This window comes from Nesoenas mayeri, assembly GCF_963082525.1.
Source record: "Nesoenas mayeri genome assembly, chromosome: 21".
NCBI lineage: Eukaryota > Metazoa > Chordata > Aves > Columbiformes > Columbidae > Nesoenas > Nesoenas mayeri.
The window spans coordinates 1,321,033-1,327,173 of NC_137571.1; the positions used below are offsets into that span (position 1 = coordinate 1,321,033).

A 6,141-nucleotide genomic window follows, 5' to 3' on the forward strand; every position below is an offset into this window, starting at 1 on the left:
GGGCACAGAGGGTGGGATGGTCTGTGAGCACTGACAGGGAAGAGACATGGACAGGGAAACACCTCCCAGGGGAGAATCTCCAGGCAGCAGGAAAATGATCAGAAATGAGAGGAAATCAAACCGGGAGTTGTTACGGGAGGGAGAAGAGAGAAAAGTCCCTGTGACCCCCTGCAGGTCAGATCCCTCCTGTGAGCAGCCCCCTGGCCTCCTGTCCCACCCAGCAAAGCCTCTGCCCTCAGCGCCGGGGGCTCCAAGGCACGAAGCAGCTCCTGTGCAGCCAGAGCTCCAGCTCCTCTGCAGAGCACAGGGGCTGAGAGCAGCTGCCCGGCACTGTTGGTGTCTGGGAGGTGGCTGCACAGCTGGGGAAGCGTGACGCTGTCTGAGTGCCCGGCTGCCTCTGCCCTGGCCTCTCTCACACCCACCCTCACCGCATTTTCCTTCTTGCTCCCCTGCTCTGGGTCACTGCTGTTGGGATCTTGTTCTTGCTGTCAGGCTCTCTGCGGATGGCAGTTTCAGCTGCAGAGGCACAGCCTGATCTTGGGGGTCCTTTCCTGCAGGTGTGTCCATGGGCACACGTGTCCCAGCTTTGCTCTGACCTGTGGGCTGTGGGCAATGCAGTCTGTGGGGCTGGGGAATGAGCTGTGTGTGTCCTGAGACCTTAGGAAAGGGTGAGACCTGTCATGGTCTGAGGAGGATCCCTCTGCTCTCAGCAGTGCCTGGTAGCTTTTCAGGGTAACATGGGAGTGTGATCAGCCTCCATCTCAGAAAGGTGCCAGCCCAGGGCAGCTGGAGCAGGACAGAGGGACAGAGCAGCTGCCCTCACTCTGCACTGACCCACAGGCACCCCCTGGTCTCGCAGGACTCGCTCTGTTGTCCCTGAGTGCAGCAGAAATGCTGAGGGTTTCTGACACCCAACAACACTCCCCAGGGTAGGAGGGCAGAAGGAGCTGTAGAAACACCAAACCTCTCAAACTCAGTTTCTCAGGCCTGGGGGTACAGATGCTGACAGTCCCTTCTGCACCAGGAGCGGTTCCAGCTGACAAAGCTGAACCCCAGGACTGGCCCCTGCCCACCCCATCACACAGGGTCAGGCTGACTCCTCAGGAGCCCCTGGGCAGAGACCCTGATCTGCATTGCACACTCATCAAGCACCGACGAGGGCTCAGCCAGGACATTCTCCTGAAAAAAATAATGGGTCTCTTTGTGTGAGTGGGGTGGGAGAGACTTTGGGAAATGCCTTTGGTTGTTCCCATAGAAGGCTTGACCTAAACCTTTTCCTCCTTGCACAGGTCCTCATGCCCACAGGCAGCAAATGACCAACAGCAGCTCCATCACCCAGTTCCTCCTCCTGCCATTCGCAGACACACGGGAGCTGCAGCTCTTGCACTTCTGGCTCTTCCTGGGCATCTACCTGGCTGCCCTCCTGGGCAACGGCCTCATCATCACCACCATAGCCTGCGACCAGCACCTCCACACCCCCATGTACTTCTTCCTGCTCAACCTTGCCCTCCTTGACCTGGGCTCCATCTCCACCACTGTCCCCAAGTCTATGGCCAATTCTGTGTGGGACAGCAGGACCATCTCCTTTTTGGGATGTGCTGCACAAGTCTTTATGTTTTTCTTTTTCATTTCAACAGAGTATTTTCTTCCCACCATCATGTCGTACGACCGCTACGTTGCCATCTGCAAACCCCTGCACTACGGGACCCTCCTGGGCAGCAGAGCTTGTGTCCACATGGCAGCAGCTGCCTGGGCCACTGGATTTCTCCATGCTCTGCTGCACACGGCCAATACATTTTCACTGCCCCTGTGCAAGGGCAATGCCCTGGGCCAGTTCTTCTGTGAAATCCCCCAGATCCTCAAGCTCTCCTGCTCATACTCCTACCTCAGGGAACTTGGGTTGCTTGTGGCTAGTAGCATTTCTGTGTTTTGGGTTTATTGTGGTGTCCTATGTGCAGATCTTCAGGGCCGTGCTGAGGATCCCCTCTGAGCAGGAATGGCACAAAGCCTTTTCCACCTGCCCCCCTCACCTGGCCGTGGTCTCTCTGTTCGTCAGCACTGGCATGTTTGCCCACCTAAAGCCCCCCTCCATTTCCTCCCCATCCCTGGACCTGGTGGTGTCTGTTCTGTACTCGGTGGTGCCTCCAGCAGTGAACCCCCTCATCTACAGCATGAGGAACCAGGAGCTCAAGGATGCCCTGTGCAAACTCATATCTTATTGTTTTGTAAAGCAATAAACCACCCATCTGCTTCTACATAGGTGTTTTAATGTAGCTAATTACAGCTCCAGCCTGTCATCTGGATTTTTTGTTGTTATTATTTGTTTTCTTCTTGTGATAATGTTGTCATCCCCTTTCTAATTCACTATTGGCTTTTCTTTTATAACTGTTGGCTGTGCAAAGGAGGAGCCGTGCTCTCCTTGTCTCTAAACAAAATAAAAGGCTCTTTAGTGACTTGTTTATCACTATATCCTTCCTGCAAGCACATTTTTAGAGCTCCAGGGCTGGTTCCCGTGTTCATGAGAGGAGGGTAAAAGAGTCCATCATGGCCGCACTGTCAGGGAGCAGCAGCGCTTGTTCTTCCAGAGCTGTTCTGGTTCCACTCCACACTCTCCTTCTCATCCCTGGTGTTGGTGCAAGGCCTGAGTGCTCTGGCAGCTTGGTCACCGTCCTGCTGTGTGTCAGTGCTGTGGGTGCAGGCAGGGACAGGCAATGGGCACTGCTGTGACAGAGCTGGCCTCACAACAGCCTTTCCAGATAGAAAGATATAAAATCTCCAAACTAAACGGCCTGAAGGCTTATGTCTTCTTCCAAAGATTCTCTCAAGAACATGCCCATGAAAGTGGCAACTAATGCAAACACCAGTGTACAGCTGAACAGTGTGTGTGTGCAGGGCTGGCACACAGCAGTGTCCTCTCACAGCCAGGCTCCTGCCAGAGACCTGCAGGACCAGCAGAGCAGGGCTGGGCTGTGCCTCTGTGCACTGGACACCCCGTGGAAGGAGCCTCAGGTCAACCACCATGGACTGGCCTCTCAAACCACCATTTCCAGCACTGGCTTCTCACCCACAGAGGCTGTTTTCTCTCCATGGATGGACACTCAATGAATAGTTCAGCAGTCCATGTTTGCCTTGTACAGATGAGATGTGAGCACGCACATCATGTACATGAGGTGACGTGAACCTGAGTGAGCACAAACACCATCAACTCTTCCTTTCCGTTCCGTGAAGGCCTGCGGGACAGGCAATGTCTTGAGGTCACTTCATATTGGGAGGAACAACCTATGGGAAATCACCTGAATGCAGCACTGGGTTGTGCTTCCTTGAACTGAGCTCCCTGTGTCCATTCCTCATGATGTGGGACATCTCAGATGAGTGCAGAGCAGGTGACACACCATAGGGCCGAGGTGTCTCCTGTCCTTTGGGAGTGGCAACAGGAGGCCAGAGGGACACTGTGACTCCTGCCTCTGTGTGTAATAGGGACAGACTCTGTCTCTGAGCATCCCTGGGTGAACAAGGAGTCCTGAGACCAACTCAGATATGGACGCCTGACAGAACCCTGATATTTCTGTGTGTGACTCCATAAACAAACCCCACTGGATCAGTGAGATTCGTCTCAGCTGCCTTGAAAAGGATCACTGCAAGTGCTCCAGTCTGTTCTATCACCCTTTCTTGTGATTCCAGATTGTGCTCTCCTGAGTGTCAAGGAAATCAGAATGGCTCTGGGGTCCTTAGAAATCTCAGACCTCAAACCCATCTTCAAGAAGAGCAGGAATAGGAATGGGAAGAATAACAGGCTGGCCACCCTTCCTCCCTCCCTGGGAAGAGGATGGGACAAGCCTCCTGCAGCCATTTCCAGGAATGTGAAGGACAAGCGAGGGATTGCTGAACCCAAATGGACAGGGGAAAGAAAGGCATGTTGTGTACAGGGCATTTGCAAGGCTCAGCCATGGTCTCCTTCTGGTCAGAGTGGTGCTGATGGGGCTCAAAAAGTGGATGCTGGGTGGGAAGTTGGCTGAACCATCAAGCCCAAATATCACCAGTGGTACAAAGTCACAGTATCACAGTATCACAGTATGTTTGGGATTGGAAGGGACCTCAAAAGATCATCTAGTCCAATCCCCCTGCTGGAGCAGGAACACCCAGGTGAGGTCGCACAGGAACATGTCCAGGTGGGTCTTGAATGTCTCCAGAGAAGGAGACTCCAGAACCTCCCTGGGCAGCCTGTTCCAGTGTCTGTCACCCTTACTGAGAAGAAGTTTTTTCTCAAATTTGAGTGGAACCTCTTGTGTTCCAGCTTGATCCCATTACCCCTTGTCCTATCATTGTTTGCCACGGAGAAGAGCCTGGCTCCATCCTCGTGGCACTCACCCTTTATATATTTGTGAGCATTAACAAGGTCACCCCTCAGCCTCCTCTTCTCCAAACTAAAGAGCCCCAGCTCCCTCAGCCTTTCCTCATAAGGGAGGTGCTCCACTCCCTTAATAATCTTTGTTGCCCTGCGCTGGACTCTCTCCAGCAGTTCCCTGTCCTGCTGGAACTGAGGGGCCCAGAACTGGACACAATATTCTAGATGGGGTCCACCAGGCCGGAGTAGAGGGGAAGGAGAACCTCTCTCGATCTACTGACCACCCCCCTTCTAATACACCCCAGGATGCCATTGGCCTTCCTGGCCACAAGGGCCCAGTGCTGGCTCATGGTCATCCTGTTGTCCACCAGGATCCCCAGGTCCCTTTCCCCTACGCTGCTCTCTAATATGTAATTTCCCAACCTATACTGGAACCTGGGGTTGTTCCTGCCCAGATGCAAGACTCTGCACTTGCCCTTGTTAAATTTCATCAGGTTATTTCCCACCCAGCTCTCCAGCCTGTCCAGGTCTTGCTGGATGACAGCACAGCCTCTGGCATGTCAGCCGCTCCTCCCAGCTTAGTGTCATCAGCAAACTTGCTGATAGTCACTCTATTCCCTCATCTAAATCGTTAATGAATATATTGAATAATACTGGCCCCAGTGCTGCCCCCTGAGGAACTGCACTAGATACTGGCCTCCAACTGGACTCCGCACCATTGACTACCACTCTCTGGCTTCTCTCCTTAAGCCAGTTTGCAACCCACCTCACTACTCTATTGTCCAGACCACCCCTCCTCAACTCAGCTGTGAGGATGCTGTGGAGACTGTGTCAAAGCCTTTACTGAAGTCAAGGTGACCACATCCACCACTCTGCCATCATCCATCCACCTTGTTACATTCTCATAAAAGGCTATGAGGTTGGTCAAGCATGACTTCCCCTTGGTGAAGCCATGCTGACTGCCCCTAATGACCCTCTTATCCTTGATATGCCTTGAGATGGCACCAAGGATAAGCTGTTCCATTGCTTTCCCAGGGACATCAGTCATCAAATGTCATCAGAAAAGCAAGGTTGGTCTCTTCTCTACCCAACAGCTGCAGGCATTGCATGGACAAGCAGCACATCACACAGGGATCTTCACTCAGTCTCTTGATGATACAATCAACAAAAAGACCAAATACTTTCACAATATGCCTGGATCCATCTAGTTTTCAAGGACAGCGTCCTCCAGGCACAGCAATGGTTCAGATCAGAACACAATTAAAACTCCAAAAGGAATTGAAGGTCATCAAGATAAGCTGTTGCTAATTCAGGAACAGCTAAAGGAGAATCCTAAATACTGGGAGACTACTACTGAATTTAGTAAGACAAGGTGTAGGTAGAGCTGAGATGTCTCCGTGTCTTTGCATCAGTTGTCACCAGCAAAGTCTTCCAGGCCTTTGTGCTTCCAGGCAGAACTCTGGAGGGCAACAACTGTGGTGGATGGGGATCAAGCCAGGGGTTTCATGAGCAAACTGCAGCCTTACCAGCCCTTGGGACCAGAGGGTTTGCATCCAAGAGTGCTGGGAGAGTGTTTTTCCCCAGTTGATGCTGGTCTGGTATGATCTCTAGAAAGAGGTTTCTCTTGCTCCTGGATTCTTCCCTGCAGACACAGAAATGCTGCCTTGCTCTTCTCCAGGGACATCCCTTTCCCCAGGTGAGGGTGTCCAGCCTGGCCTGGTCGGCTGGTCCTGGTTCCCTGTCTGTGCTCCCCACAGGGCCCTGAGCTGGCCATGCTGCTCTGCAGAGCGAGGGGC

The 6,141-nt window shown here is 52.9% G+C and overlaps 1 pseudogene across 1 annotated transcript; it reads left to right on the top strand.

Moving 5' to 3' along the window:
- Positions 1–1,312: 1,312 nt before the first annotated feature.
- LOC308048579 (olfactory receptor 14J1-like) lies at positions 1,313–2,237 on the top strand (annotated as a pseudogene). The gene has a single exon. The product of its transcript is annotated as an olfactory receptor 14J1-like (transcript).
- Positions 2,238–6,141: the final 3,904 nt, after the last annotated feature.